At 50.8% G+C, this 14179-nt stretch overlaps 1 protein-coding gene across 3 annotated transcripts in view; it reads left to right on the top strand.

The window, feature by feature from the left end:
* CLIC6 (chloride intracellular channel 6) overlaps positions 1 to 14179 on the top strand; it is a 32524-nt gene that overhangs the window by 7742 nt on the left and 10603 nt on the right. The window contains exon 1 of one of the 3 annotated variants that reach the window (XM_037524985.2): positions 7634 to 7661. The exons of the other annotated variants lie outside the window; for them this stretch is intronic. The gene's annotated coding sequence lies outside the window, so the exon portion shown is untranslated. Of the gene's footprint in view, positions 1 to 7633; positions 7662 to 14179 lie in introns of those variants that run through there. 3 annotated transcript variants of the gene reach the window in all.

The raw sequence follows: 14179 nt of genomic DNA, 5'->3' as shown, positions 1-14179 counted from the left end.
GCCCCCCTTAACAGACTGGTTATTTTCTAGACAATTCTGAGATTCAGGCATTCATGGCAGGCAGGTGTGGGCATTTACAGACAGGAGGATTTTGGATCTCACGCAAAGCAAACCCCACAGCTGAGCCCCGCCTTCTAAGTGCCTGAGTTCCGCCATCTTTCGATATTAAAAGGAAAGCATTTCCATTGACGTTAGACCCTATTTCAAAAGAATTCCCCCGATAACCCCGAAACATTTCTAATTAACTGCCTCGTTTAAGTCTGAACAGAAAAATATAGAATTCCCAGCCTTTCTTTCCCCACTTGACCCCCAGGATTAAAAGGGGTTCATTAAAAGCTAACGGAATGTCCTGGAGGCAATAGTCCTCTCTGTAAATAGCTAGATCCAGGCCTTTGGCCTTAACACTCACAAACATCACAAAGAAAAAGAAAGTGAAAATTGGTATCTTTTTAACTTTACAAGAAACTATATGTTTCTAGAGAATTTTACAAAAGCGCTAGAGAAAATTGAGAAAATGAACTCTGAACCCCACAAGAGGTCATTAGAATTTCCCCTTCACAGTCCGCTCTGCCCAGCATGGGGGGTGGCCCTGCTCTGCCTCCCCCCACAACCCCTCTCGCGTCTCCCCATCAACCTTCAGCGAGAGTCTGGAAACGATTTAAAGATCTTCAATTATTTTTTTGCTAATTGAGCAAAGTAGGCACAGTTCAGCGGCTGGTCTCAAATCAAGATGTATTTTTAAAGGTTCCAGGTTCCAAGGCACAGGGTACGCCTTGGAAAGACAGAACAGAAAGACAGGGCCCTCTTCTTCCACAGGGGGCCCGAGGGTAATCCAGGGTAGCAGAGATCAACTTACTTTCCCAGAAATTTCCTGGTTTTAAAACTGAAAATCCCAAATAGCAGGGAAGGCCCTGAGTCCCTGGAAGATCGGAAGGTTTAGCTTCTTATAGGGGCCCCGTCGTGGCAGGCCCGCAGTGGGGTGGGAGGCTTGGGAGGCAACTGACTCCCAGCCCCCGGTGAATCTTAGCGCTTTCTTTGGACTCTCTCTGGCGATCTCTTGTGGTCTCGCCTCTTGTGTAGTCACGCATCCTCCCATAGCCGTCCTCTGAGTGACGCTGCCCTTATAGCCCTGACCTCTAGGCTCAGGTGTGCACGCTCAGGCATGCGCACAACCATACTCCAGGTGTCCACAGTCAGGTACGCGTGTCCCGCACCCACACTCCCCAGTGCCTTCTGCATTAACACAAACAAGGCCACAGGTGATAGCCACAGAGGCTAGTGGTGTAAAAAGTCTGACCAATAATTCACTTACCCTGCAGGCCCCAAACCCACCATACCCCATACTCACCTTATCCAGCAGGACCTAGTTCGGGGTGGATGTGGTAGAAGTGAGGGTGATCCTCTGCAAGTGCATCTCAGGACCACAAGGGGGCGCCAACAGCCTCTCGAAGTTCTCACCTTTGGAGAAAGCAGGTTTTAAAAACCACAGTAAAGAAATAAGATTAAAAAGAGCAAAATGCCCTGGGTGGACCCCTCCTCCTGCGTGTGTTTTATGTTAGAGTTTTGGCCAGGTGGATCCACTGATTGATCTTACCAAATAAAAAATTGGGGGTGGGGGTTGGGGACTGTAGCTTTTGAGCTCAAGTAGGAAGCTATCCTCTGGGCTTGTGGCCCCAAAGATGATGTGGAGGGGTCACCCCACAGTTTGGGTGTAAACAGTCGCTGTAGTTCCCAAGTCCCCACCCAGGTGCTGTGGTTTTGGCTTGGCCCTTTACTGGGTTCTGCGCAGAACTTCTCCAGACGATACCTTCTTCCCCTGGGGCCATCACATAGTCTCTGGCAAATGAGAATTTCTAAAAATAAACCAAGTGCTGTCCCTTCGGGGGTTGCTGCTGACAGGAAATCCCCAAATGGGTTCACCATTTGGGAATCATCAGCTGAACAGCCACTTGTCACTTGAGGACAAGAAATGTATGGTGGTGACTGTGCTGTGTGGACATTTTAGAGTGAGGTCCCGCAAACCTCATGGTTCAGCCTCCACACACCTGGGCTGTGAGGCAGCTGTGGGGACCACCGTCCTGGCTGTGGTTCATCGTTCACTGAGATGCCCTTAAGAGAAGTGACCTTCAGATTTCTCTGGCTGCTGGAATAAGTGATAAAGTTGGTGACTTAGAGCAACTCTAGTTGTTTATCTCAAAGCTCTATTGCGTAGAAGCTTAACACAGCTTTCTCTGGGCTGAAATTACAGCCTCTTTAGGACTGTTTCTTTCTGGAGGTTCTGGGGAGAATCTATGTCTTTGCCTTTCGCAGCTTCTAGAGGCACCTGTGTTCCGTGGCTCAGAGCCCCTTCCTCCACCTTCAAAGCAGGTAACGCTAATCTCTCTGACCATCGTTTTCTAGATAAGTCTTCCCTAGCCTTCCCCAGCTGGGAAGGTCCTCATTTTGGGCTCACATGGTAATCTGGGATAATCCCCCACCTCAAATCCACAACCTGGCTGACGTGTGCAGAGTCCTTGTGTGCCGTGTAAGGTGACCTAGTCAGTTTCTAAGGGTTGGGACAAGGATAACTCTGGAGGACTCTTCTGCTGCCCACTGCACCATAAATAGTCTGAGAGTCTCTTCTTTGATATTTTGCCCCTGTGACCCCAGGATCTGGGCAGCATGAGCTGTGGTCTAGTGTCGATCTACTTGGAAAGTCATTGGTGGTTATTTTCCTTGCTGCTTCTGAGTCAGCGCTGCTGGCCCTTTCCAGCATTTTCCCAGACTCCGAAAGGAGAAGAACACGTCCAATACATCCTTGGGTTACAGCAGGAAATGGCATCTTGCTTCATGCGTAATGCTCTCTGGTGTTTTTATGGAAAGGTTGGGCATTTCTACTGTCTTAAAAAAATTCCATGTCTAAACTCTTGGCCACACGACACGGAACGCCTACCTGGGCTGGGCTGGGCTGGATCAGATTTGACAGGAGCTTTCAAGCAGCTCCTTGGTCCTGCCTGCTCGGCTGGAAGGACAGTGGGACGTCTGCTGAGGCGCACGGCTTGGCCCTGCATGGGTATGGGGGGTTCTGTTGTTAATTGGACCCCAGGTGTGGGGTGGGGTAGACATTGTCATACTCAGAGTTCTAGCAAGTTTCTGAGAGAGGAAGCGGATGACGCGGCCTCAGCTAGAGGCCCCCAACCCACTTGGGGTTTTTTCCAGGGCCGTCAAGTGTCCCAACCACTGTGGTGCTGTGCACTTTTTCACTTGTTTCTGAAATGTGTTCTCTGATTATTATGAGTTCCGGCAAGCACCTCAACCCTTACGGAAAAGAAAGGGGGGGGAGTAATAAGCAAACCAACAACTGAGCCTACACCCTTTGCTCCGAGGAGGGGCACCCTAGGGCTGGACCCCTCCACTGGGATGGAAGCCGGAGTCCAGGGTGAGATAAAGAGATGGGCTTTGACTGACTCCTGGGTTCAAATCCTACCGTGTGACCTTGAGCAAGTGACTCTACCTCTCTGTGGTTTAGTTTTCTGGCCTGTAAATGGAGATAGTAGCGGTACCTACACTTGACAAGGTTGGTATCAGGATTGATGATTGAGTTAGCATAAATAAAATGTTTAGGACAGTGGCAACCAAGGATGCTCTGAGAGGTTAGTTGCTACCATCCTTTATTTTTTAAAAGATTTATTTATTTATGCATATAAGAGCTGGGGTGTAGGTCAGAAGTGGGGGTGTGTGTGAGAGGATTCACCAGAGACAGAGTGAGAGACAGAACAGGCAGACCCACTGAAATACACTGCTGAGGGGTGCAGTGGGCGAGACAGGAGAGGTCTGCTGCGCCATGTGGGTTGCTCCCTGGCCAGGCGGGGATCAAACTCATGCTGCAGAGACTGCGGATAGCTTCATAGTGTGGTGCTTAACCCCTTGTGCCACCGGGGAGGCCCAAGTTGCTGCCAACCTTATCATCACATATTTTCACAACATGGCCCACCCCTGCCTGACCTTGGCCAAGGAGAGTCTGCCCCGTCCAGATGGCCAGTCTGGGGCTAGGTTTGCCACCTGAATGGCACCAGTGAATTAAAAAAATATATATTTTTTATTTTTTGAGTCTTGATGTTTTTCTATTCCCTTCCCTATTCTTCTCTCTCTGTGCTGGGACAGTCATGACTATTAGAGAATTCAATATGCAAATATGTGTGTATCCACATTAGTTTTTTTTTAAATCAGTTTTCTGCTGATGATGCTCCAATAAGGCAGGTGATATTTCAAGTAAGAAAACAAGAAATAAACCTCAAATCAGACAAGAATACCAACAAGAGTCTGGGTTTTTACCCCCTATGTCAGAGGACAGCAAAGGCAGGAGCTGACTTTGCATTTTGCTGGTGTCTGGTCTTGCTGATCCAACTCAGGATTCTGAGCTCAGAGCGATTAGATCAAAACAGGAAGCTGAAAGATGTTAGATGTGGAAAGGGAGTCACTGCACTTCCCTTGTGAATGGCTTTTGATTTTATGCTGATTTGTGTATTTTCTCTCACCTGAAGCTTCAGGGTAAACCTGAGAATGCAGAAGATCCTGACTGTAAATGCTCATTTTATTTTCCTGAAGTGACACTGATATGTAATGCTCTCCCAGTCTCAGGTGGACAGTGGAGAGGGTTGATATTTGTGTCATTGTGGGGTAACTACCCTAGTAGGTCTAGTCAACACCCCTCCTCTCACCTTTTTTTTCCTTGTGGTGAAAGCTTTTAAGATCTAGTGTCTTAGCAACTTCCAAATATGCGACATAGTATATGAACTATAGTCATCATGCTGCACCTTATATCCCCAGAACTCTTTTTATTAATAGAGTTTGACCCCATTCACTCTTTGCCCTCAGCCCCTGCCTCTGGTCCCCAGCAATCTGTTCTCTGTATCTGTGAGCTTGATTTCCCCCCGTTAGACCCCACATCCAAGTAAGACCAAAATGGCATTTTTCTTCCTCTGTCTGACCTATGGCACTTAGCATAGTGCCCTCAAGGTCCAGCCATGTTGGTGCAAATGGCAGGATGGCTTTCCTTTTTTGTGGCTGAATAGTATTCCTTTGTAGAGATGTACCGCCTTTTCTTTATCTGCTCATCCTTCATTGGACACTGAGGTTGCTTTCATGTCTTGGCTCTTATCAGGAGTGCTGCCATGAACATGGGGGTGCAGAAATCTTTCCAAGTTAGGGTTTTTGTATCTGTCTCACCCAGACCCAAGGTGGGGTAGGTTTGCCACCTGAACTCACCCTGATTTAAATGGTTTTTCTGTCTCCATGTGGCCTGATGGGAAGGCAGAGAAAGGCTCTGCTGGGTCACTGGCACTTGTAAGCCGGGGAATTTGCCAGGTATCTAACTTCCTTCCCTCACCTGCAGGCTTAGCCTGGTTATCTCTTCTCCCGCCCTGGGAACTGATTGTTCCAGCTCCTGAGCCTTCAAACTATCAGCTACCTAACCTGATCAATCGGTGACATTAATCTGCGCTGCTGTTTTGCTTTAGGGAGGAACTGAGCGCTGCTTCTAGCTGATCAGTGACCAGGGCAGAGCAACCTCCTCAAGAAACAGACGCGTCCATCCGGGCAGACCGTGACAAGCTGCGCCAACCTGCCTGGGGTTTTGGGGGCTGGGGAGATGTTGGATTTCCACTTCTAAAGTCAGGACGGTCCCGAGAACACCACTCGCCCCAAGCCTGTCATTGTGGGGTCGGGGAGCAGGCACTCCATGATAGGCCTCTGGGGAGCGCTTGGGACGGGGCAGCCTGGGCAGAGGCAGGTCTCCCTGTCTTTACAGGAAGCCCACGCGGTGGGAGTCTGCTGGGGCTTCCGAGGGCGGCTGCCACTTGCCCCGTGAAGCAGGTGGCTCCATGGACCTAGGCCTACCCTAGGATGCAGCCAGGGGACACGTGACAGGCAGTGCCAGGGAGCCTGGACCACCTGTGCTGTGCAGAAGCTGGCGTGGGCCACCTGACGGGAAGAGCCAGCAGGAAACAATTAGGAACGATTTGGTGCTAAACCAGGCAGAGCCGATTGTCCTGTAGGCAGACTCAGAAAACGGAAAGGAAATGGCGGCCAGAGCGTCCTGGAAGGAAAGAGGGAGTCACGGACTCACCTCCCAGTCCCGACGGAGGGCCGAGGTGTGGCGGCCGGGCGAGCGGGCTTGGAGGAGGGGCCGCGGGCGGGCTGGTCTGCGAGGACAGCAACGCGGAGAGCAGCTGGCTTGAGGACATGAGACAGGGAGGGACGGTGTTCCGGGGCCGCCCCAGGGTGACATGTGTTGCCTGACTGTGGTCTTCACCCGCGCTTGGAAGGGACTTAGGAGACTCAACTGCGGCTCACACAGAAAGGGCAATAAAGGGCTTATTTACAAAAAGGGGGAGACGAAGAAAGAATGACTCAGAGAGAAAGAGAGAGATACATTGGTGAACGTGTCCTACCCCTTCCGCGGAGCTGGAACCCCCAGAGCACCTGCAGCTGGCGAAAACCAAGGCCCCAAGGCCCGCATGTCTGGTGACACACCAGCCCGGCTGCTTAGCTCCACCTCGGCTCCCAGCACCCTCCCTGGTGGTGACGACATGATGGGATTGGTAGTCCTTGGTGTCTGCAGTGTCTTTGGTCTGGGCTGGGGGTGGGGTCCATAGAACCTACTTGTGGAGTTTGTTCAGGACGTCCTGCCCCCCAGCAATTGAAGGGAGGGTGAAAGGAAGAAAGAGAGGGAGGGAGTGAGGGAGGAAGGCAGAGAAGGGAAGCAGGAAGCAGGAAGCAGGAGGGGAGATGAGAAGAAACCCTGGAGCCAGGATGGGAAGCGCGAGGAGGAGGGGCCCGCAGGAGGGAGCAGGCATCAGCTTATTAAATGTTTCTGTGTGAACATCACTGTCTTCAGTTTTCAAGTGACCTCTGGTCAATTCTCACCCAACACGGAGGTGGGAACTGTTTTCTTGACAGAGGAGCAGACTGAAATGTCAAGCCTTGGGTCACAGGGCTTGAGAGCACTGTAATTTGTATTTGTGCTTGAAGAACATTCCAGCAGAATGAGCTCAGGAAAATGGCATTTTATCAGGGTTAATAACCTTGTCCAGGAATCGGCAAGATCAGAGGGACGAGATCAGAGGGACCAGGAATCCGAGGGAGAGGCCCAGCAGGAGGCTGCTGCAGGAATTTGGGTGGGAGGCTCAGAGACCTGGGCCAGGGTGACTTCAGAGGAGGAAGTGTGTGGTGGGGGAGGGCAGGTGTTTAGGGAAGGGGGGGGTGGTGCTCTCTTTTCCAGGGGCAACACCTGGAAAGAAGCAGGAACCAGGAACAAGGTCCAGTAGGGGAGAACAGGAGGATCTTTGTTCACCTCTTCCTGTGTGTCTCTGAGGCTGTTCCTCAGCCTCTCTGAGCCTCCGCCCCTCACCTGTGTAGTGGAAATAGGAAGCCTGCCCTCCCCACCAGCCCCAACCTGTGGGGGTCACTTAGTCGTGAGAACTAGGGAGACTCTGCAGGGAGAGGGTCTTTGTCCTCGGCCCAGAGAAGAAAGAACAGGGAGGGGCTGGGAGGCCCTTCCGGAGGTGGACCAGGCCCAGGAGCTCAGAGGCACCAGGATTCAGGATTCAGGACAGCTCACAGGGCATCAGAGCCCTGATGCCGCCACGTCCCTCGGTGGCGTAGAACTGAGTGGATGTTCGGTGAGTGGTTGCTGTTTTCAGTTTTGAAAAATCACCTTTGAAGTGGCTGGTTCGAGGGGCGACTTCCTTCAAAGATGTTCTGCTTTGAAAAGGGAGGGAGAAGCTCACTCAGGTCTCCCTGACCTCGTTATCATAACCTTTCTCCAGCTGGATCTGCGATTCCCAAGTGCGAACGGCGGGCCTCAGCCAGGCCGAGCTTACCTTCTTCTCTCTTATCGGGGCTCTCACCCTGGCATGGGCCCCCGCCCCAGCCTCTCGGCTCCAGCTGCCGAGAGAAAGACAGTCAGTTCTCCCTAGTTCTCAGTCAGAAAGACAGTCAGTCTCTTAACGCTCAAAGGCAGAGGACTTTGGTGTCATTTCTTGAAAAGAAACCACTTCCCTCACGGCATGTCCCGCTGGCCCCACGGGCACCGGCGGCCTGTCCTCCCACACCAAGGTCAGGCAGGCCCTGCCTTCGGCCTCCTGGCTGAAGCTCTGTTTGCTTTGCAATTAAGAAAAGGACTTCAGTTCTTCATTTTCACTTGAAGTCAATATAGGAGGCGTTGCTTTTTGAGGAAAAAAATAACTAGTGGTTCTTTTAAGGCCAATACGGTTGGGCATGGAAATCACCCTAATTCAGGCTTGTTAAAAAGCAGCCTAACTTCCATAATTGTCTGTTCTTTGTGCTCAAGCTGGGGAGCGTAATGATGATAATAATAATAATAACCGTCTTGATTGGGTGTCCAGGAGACGAGGCCTATCACCGGGCCTGCGAGGCGCGGGTATCTTTCTCCTTATCTTTTAGAAAGAGAAACTGAGGCTCTGGAAGAACAATTAATTGCCCAAGGCCACACAATTAAGTTCGAACTTCACACCCCTCTCCTACCTGACGCTGAGCCCACCCTCCCCCCGAACCCTGTTGCCTCCGAGACCTGAAGCTGCTTCAAGATAGAAGGTTCAACTTCTCAGGCAAATGGAAAGTCTCATTCATTAGACTTTTAAATATTTTTCACAGCATCCTTCCACACCAGGAAGGCTCAGGCCAATTTCAATGTTGCGAGTTAAGTCAGACCAGTAAGCCCCGAAGTTTGGGGGAGACTTTGCCGCCTTGAATTCAGGCCCTTAGTCCTGCCTCCCTCCCCTGTTTGTCCTCCTGCCCTCTGGCCCTCCCCCTGCCTCTCACCCACCTTCTAGTCTCTTCCCTCCCCTGGATCTGCCCTCCCCACCAGCTCCAGCCCATGGGGGTCACTTAGTCATGAGAACTAGGGAGACTCTGCAGGGAGAGGGTCTTTGTCCTCGGCCCAGAGAAGAAAGAGCAGGGAGGGGCTGGGAGGCCCTCCCGGAGGTGGACCAGGCTCAAGGAGCTCAGAGGCACCAGGATTCAAGCCCCCAGTCATTTCCCTGTGTTTTCCGAGTGCCGGAACGCAGTCCTCCTGCTGCTTCCAGTAGGAGCCAGAAAGGACCAGGGGGCCTGCTTCCCGCCCACAGAGGCTTCTCTGGAGGCAACAAGGTTCTGGCCTCACCTGCTCCCCCAGGCAGGCCTGGACCAGGGACCCCAAGGGTGCAGGCAGGGCGTGCACACCCCACTCCCACACCCCTGTGGGACTGCGCTGTCTCTAACCCTCATGGGGCCAGGAGTCTAGAGTCAGGGAACCGGCTGCCTTCACTCCTCCTGGTGGTGCCCACGGGCCCGGACCTCATTCCTGCACTTGGAAAACACAGGGAAATGACTGGGGGCCTGAATCCTGGGCTGGCTCAGGTGCTGTGTGGGCATTCAGAGTCCTTGGGCCCTCACCCCCCTCAGGGGTGGTCTGCAAACTCTGGAGTCAGTTGTAAGTGCAATAAAATCACAGGTTCTGAGAGCAGGGGGCCTGGCCTCCACGGACAGGTGCGGGGAAGTGTCTGGGAAATCCAGATAACTGCTAAGAGGAAGGCCAAGATCTGGGTGCTTGGTCACGCAGTGTCCAGTTGCCAGATCCCAAAGCCTGTGAGGCTGTGGTGCTTCTGGCAGACACAGGAGTTGTTCGGAAACGTCAGTGGTGACTTTTCCAGGGAGGAGGCTCCCATCTGGTTGGCTGTGCAGTGTTCAGTCTTCTGCTGGGTTGGCTGCCAGCGGAGGCGAGTGCTGGCCAGGCCTTTTGACCACACTGTTCTTGAAGGAGAACCAACTCTGGTGGCTGGCCATGGTCCCACTCCCATCTCTGTCTTTTCTGTGTCCTCTGGCCAGCTCGGTCAGCTACTGCAGTCATTCCACTGAAAGTCCCCCTGGCAAGTCAGAAACTGAACAGACCATCTTTACTCACTGGTTTTCTCCACCTCCCTGTGATGGAGCCAGTTTTGCAACTTGCCCTCAGAACCCTCCCGGTTTTCTGCAGGAACCAAACATTTCTCTGCACACAGGATGCAAAGCCCACTCCTTGTGGGAAGCCAGTTATCGTAAAGGGGCAATTAGAATATTACCAATTAATCCTACCAATTAGAATATGACCGATATTGCCTCTTCTTTATCTTCTCTCCACCCCCAAATTGTTTTTTATTACATTTGAGTAGAGTAGGGAAAATGTCTTATCTTCCAGAATGTGTTCCCATTTCAGCCCACGTGAAATTTTCTAGAAGGTAGGAGCCAAGAAATTGGGGGGTCAAGGTGGTGGGTGCGTGGCCTACTCTGGCAGGAAGGAGAGGGTGGGGTGCTGAGGAGCCACCAAGAACACCTTGAGAGGTCACCACCTGTAGGACAGAGTCCCCGAGGGGAAGGTGGGAGTGTGGGGGTGTAATTAAGCCCAACATTGGAGAGATCGTTTGCTGGAGGAATAAAGCACAGAAAGGAAATGAAAAAATACGCCTCCCCCCAAAATTCTGCTTGGAGCAAGGATGCAAAGAGTAGGTGGGGGAAGTTCTATTTGCTGAGGGTGGGGGTCTCTGCAAACAGCTTCTCAGCATGCAGCGCAGCAGAGGCCTCGCTGGTGTTTTCCTCATGAGAATGACTCTCCCGAGCACTCCCAAAAGTTGAATCTGAAAGGCAGAACCACAGTTTTGGGTTATCCAAGAGGCTGGATCTTCCCTGGAAACAAAAGAGGCTGTGATCTCTCAAACGGCTTAATTTGATTTTATCAGAAATGTACAAAAATTTCCCCCGCAGGCTGGGCACCCTGCTGAGGGATTCTGGCCCAGCGTGTAATTAGCCTGAGAGAATTATCAGCATTGGAAAATAAAACTTGGTACGATAAGACGCTCCAATTATGGCGGCGGTGTCAGTTATTTGCTCCTAATATGTATGCATTTATCCCACCCTCTCGGCGGCTGCGCGAGTCCAGCCAAGACGATCCTCTCCCGTTATTGCTCAACCCCGGGCTGGGAGATGGCATATCTTCGCCTTTATTTTTGCTGGCACATCCGAGCACTGAAGCACATTAAAGTAATAAAATTAGGCAGCAAGGCGTCCTCGTCACTCCCACTGTGTTCCCGTAACCCCCTCATTTACAGCAGAGCGAGACAGAAAAAATGTTTTAGAGCAATTTAAGATGAAGCAACGCTGGATATGTAAATCCTGCTTCATTGGCAGTTATGGCAGCGGGCTAATTCCTCTCAAGTGCCGGGTGCCTCCCGTCCGCTGGCCGCGCGGGGGGAGCGGCCCGGGGCCCAGGCCACGCGGGTGAGGGCACAGCCCCTGCCTTGCTGCTGTGCTCACTGCCTGCCACGCCGGGTGGGGGTGGGTGGACTGGTCACCCTCCCCAACTTCCAGGGTCCCCGGTGCAAGGCCAGCCAGGGGTCTGCTGAGAGACTGATGCTTTTCCAGATGACAAAGGCCCCTTTTGTTTTTTAACAACTATATCGCTTCTCACCTTTTTTATTCCTGCTAAAGACACAGGTCCTGTTCCTTGGGAGCCGGGTACTGTTCGCAACAGGTGAGGTATGGAACCGCGCGGCTGCCCCACGGCGGCCGGTGATGCCTTCCAGAAACCTGCAGTGGCCTGTGCGTGCCATGGAATATGTCGCAGCTGTTAAAAAAGATGCACTCGTGCTGGCTGGGTGGCTCCTGGGGGATGATGCTCAGGGAAAAACATCAGAAAGTGAAAGGCAATTACCAGATGGTCCCACTCGCTCCGTACAATATAAACAAGTAAAGAAAAGAAATTAGCACAACACAACATATGGAACCCTGAACCGTGAACGGAAAAGGTGGAGGGTGTGCTAAGGGGAGGCAGGAGAGGAGGTTCATGGGATAGGGTCTTGGCAGGAACTTTAGTGGGGGGTGAGCACAGGTCGAGGGGTGAAGTTGGGCTCCTCCATGATAGGGTTTTATCAATAAGTGGCAAATCAATAAAACTTGGAGAGGAGGAGCTGGGGAGCATGATTCGGGAGATGTCAAGAAGGAAGCTTCCGTGGGGAAAACACCGGCTGGTGTTAAGGCAATCCAAGAAGCAGACAAAGCAGAGAGACCTGGGCCGGCTGATTCCTCCCCAGCTGCCTGGCCTCGTGCTGCAGAGAGACGGGCGCGCAGACCAGGGCTCCCCGTCAGGCTGAACTCCATGAAGACTCCCAGCCAGGCAGAGCACTCGGGGGCTCAGCGGGGATTTGCTGCATTCAGAATGAGTTATAACAGGATTCCCAAGGCTAGGGAGACAAGGGAGAAGGAGAAAGAATACAATTACCCCACTCTGCAGAACTTATCTTAGACTTTGCTGTGCTTAGTGTAACTACTATAAAAATAAGAGGTTTAAAAGCTGTGGAGCAAGTCGGGACTGGCTGAAATATGTGGCTTTGTGTCCCTGCACTTTCATCCCCCCCTCCCCCCTTTTCTTGGCTTGACTCTGCCCAAACCTGTAGCCCTTGAGAAAGTGCCGTGATTTAAGAGGGCTCCGAGCAGCAAGCCCCTGGGAGTTTCTGTAACTCAGCTCTGTGCTCTTCTTGCCCCAGAACAGAGGAAGGAGGACATGGGGCAACTTTCAAAATGGCGGCCGAGTCATGAGACACCCAAGGCAGAGAATGGCGGAGGGGAGCCCTCTTTCAGGGGTCATCTGCAGGGGAGCTCTTAGGACTGGCTAGTAGGATGCTGGGGTGCTCACTGTCTACCTCCCCATCCTTGAGTGCAGAGCAGCTTCTCAGATGCCAGCTGGGGTTAAGCATAGACAATCTCCTCCAATATGTGGCTATGTGATAAATGCCGAAGGGAGGTAGGAAGGCTCGGGGAGCTGGAGGGGTGTGAAACAAGAGCTTAGAGGGTTCTGAATTAATTTATCTGAGTCTATGGATGCCTCTTTCTGTGTTCAGTCAACTCACTATCTTCTTGTTATGGGGCAGCACTAATCAACTAGAAAGTCTGCAGTCTTCTTACCGAGGGATCATCCAGAAGACTGTTCTGTCTTCCACACTGATAATAATGCTGCTGTCCCTGGCTAAGGTGGGGCTAGGGCTGGTGTTTCCTCCCAGCCAGGTCCCTGAACACCAACGTCCCATCACCTGAGGGGAAGTCAGGGAAAATTCAAATTCCTAGGCCCCATGCACTACCCACTGAATTAGACTCTCTGTATTTTTTAAATGTAATGTTTTATTTTCTTTGTATTTTTAATAAATATTTTTACTTACCTTTTGTTTTTATTTTGAGGTAAAACATGTAGTATAAATACCCAGGCCTTGACTTAATCAATTGAGTACAACCGTGTAGCCATGCTTTAAATCAAGTTACAGAACATTTCCACAACCTATAAAACTCCCTCCTGTCCTTCCTCCCCGATATTTCCAGCTTCCAGGCACAACTGCTATTCTATCTCCCATCATGGAGAGAAGGTTACCTGTGTTTAAACTTCACCTGCATTGAATTACATACAACATTCTTTCAAGTCTTGAATTTCTTTCAACATTATGTGTGTGAGATTTATCACACAGTTGCTAGTTCTTTCCCATTGTAGTGTCTGATCATATGAATAGACAACTTATTTACTCACTCTATTCTTGATGGAATCTGGTGGTTTTTTACCCCAGGTTTTGACTATCCTATGAAAGCTGCTAAGAATATTCGTATAAGGGCCTTTTGTGCCCATAAGCACTCATCTCTATTGGGAGTGGCAGTGTTGAGTTATATGTTTAGCCTTGGCAGGTAACTATGCCACAGTTTTCCAGAGTTGTACCAATTTGCACACTCATTAAGAGTGACTGGGAATTCGGTTGCTCTGCATTCATGTCTTCACTTATTATTGTCGCACCATTTGGTTTTAGCCATTCTAATAGGTGTATATTGGTATATATTTGTTTTTACTTGCTTCACCCTGTGCAGCAATGATATTAAGAAACTCTTTATGTGCTTATTGGTCTTTTGGAGTTTCTCTTTTGAGACTGATCAAGTCTGTCTAAAATTGGGGAATGAGTCAATTATCCTCTTAATTTGCAGGGCCCTCTTGTTATAAACAACTACTCCAGTACGAAGTAAGAACACTAATGACAGAAAACACTCTCTGAAATTAACTTACTAACCAACTAACACCTCTCTTCTTGACTGGAAAATTTTCTTGAGACCTCTGTTTTCCTTTCTTCAATTCTCA

Source organism: Talpa occidentalis, unplaced genomic scaffold (genome assembly GCF_014898055.3).
Source record: "Talpa occidentalis isolate TD23 unplaced genomic scaffold, MPIMG_talOcc4v2.1 talOcc4.4, whole genome shotgun sequence".
NCBI classification, from domain to species: domain Eukaryota; kingdom Metazoa; phylum Chordata; class Mammalia; order Eulipotyphla; family Talpidae; genus Talpa; species Talpa occidentalis.
This window is presented reverse-complemented; position numbering and strand designations above follow the sequence as displayed.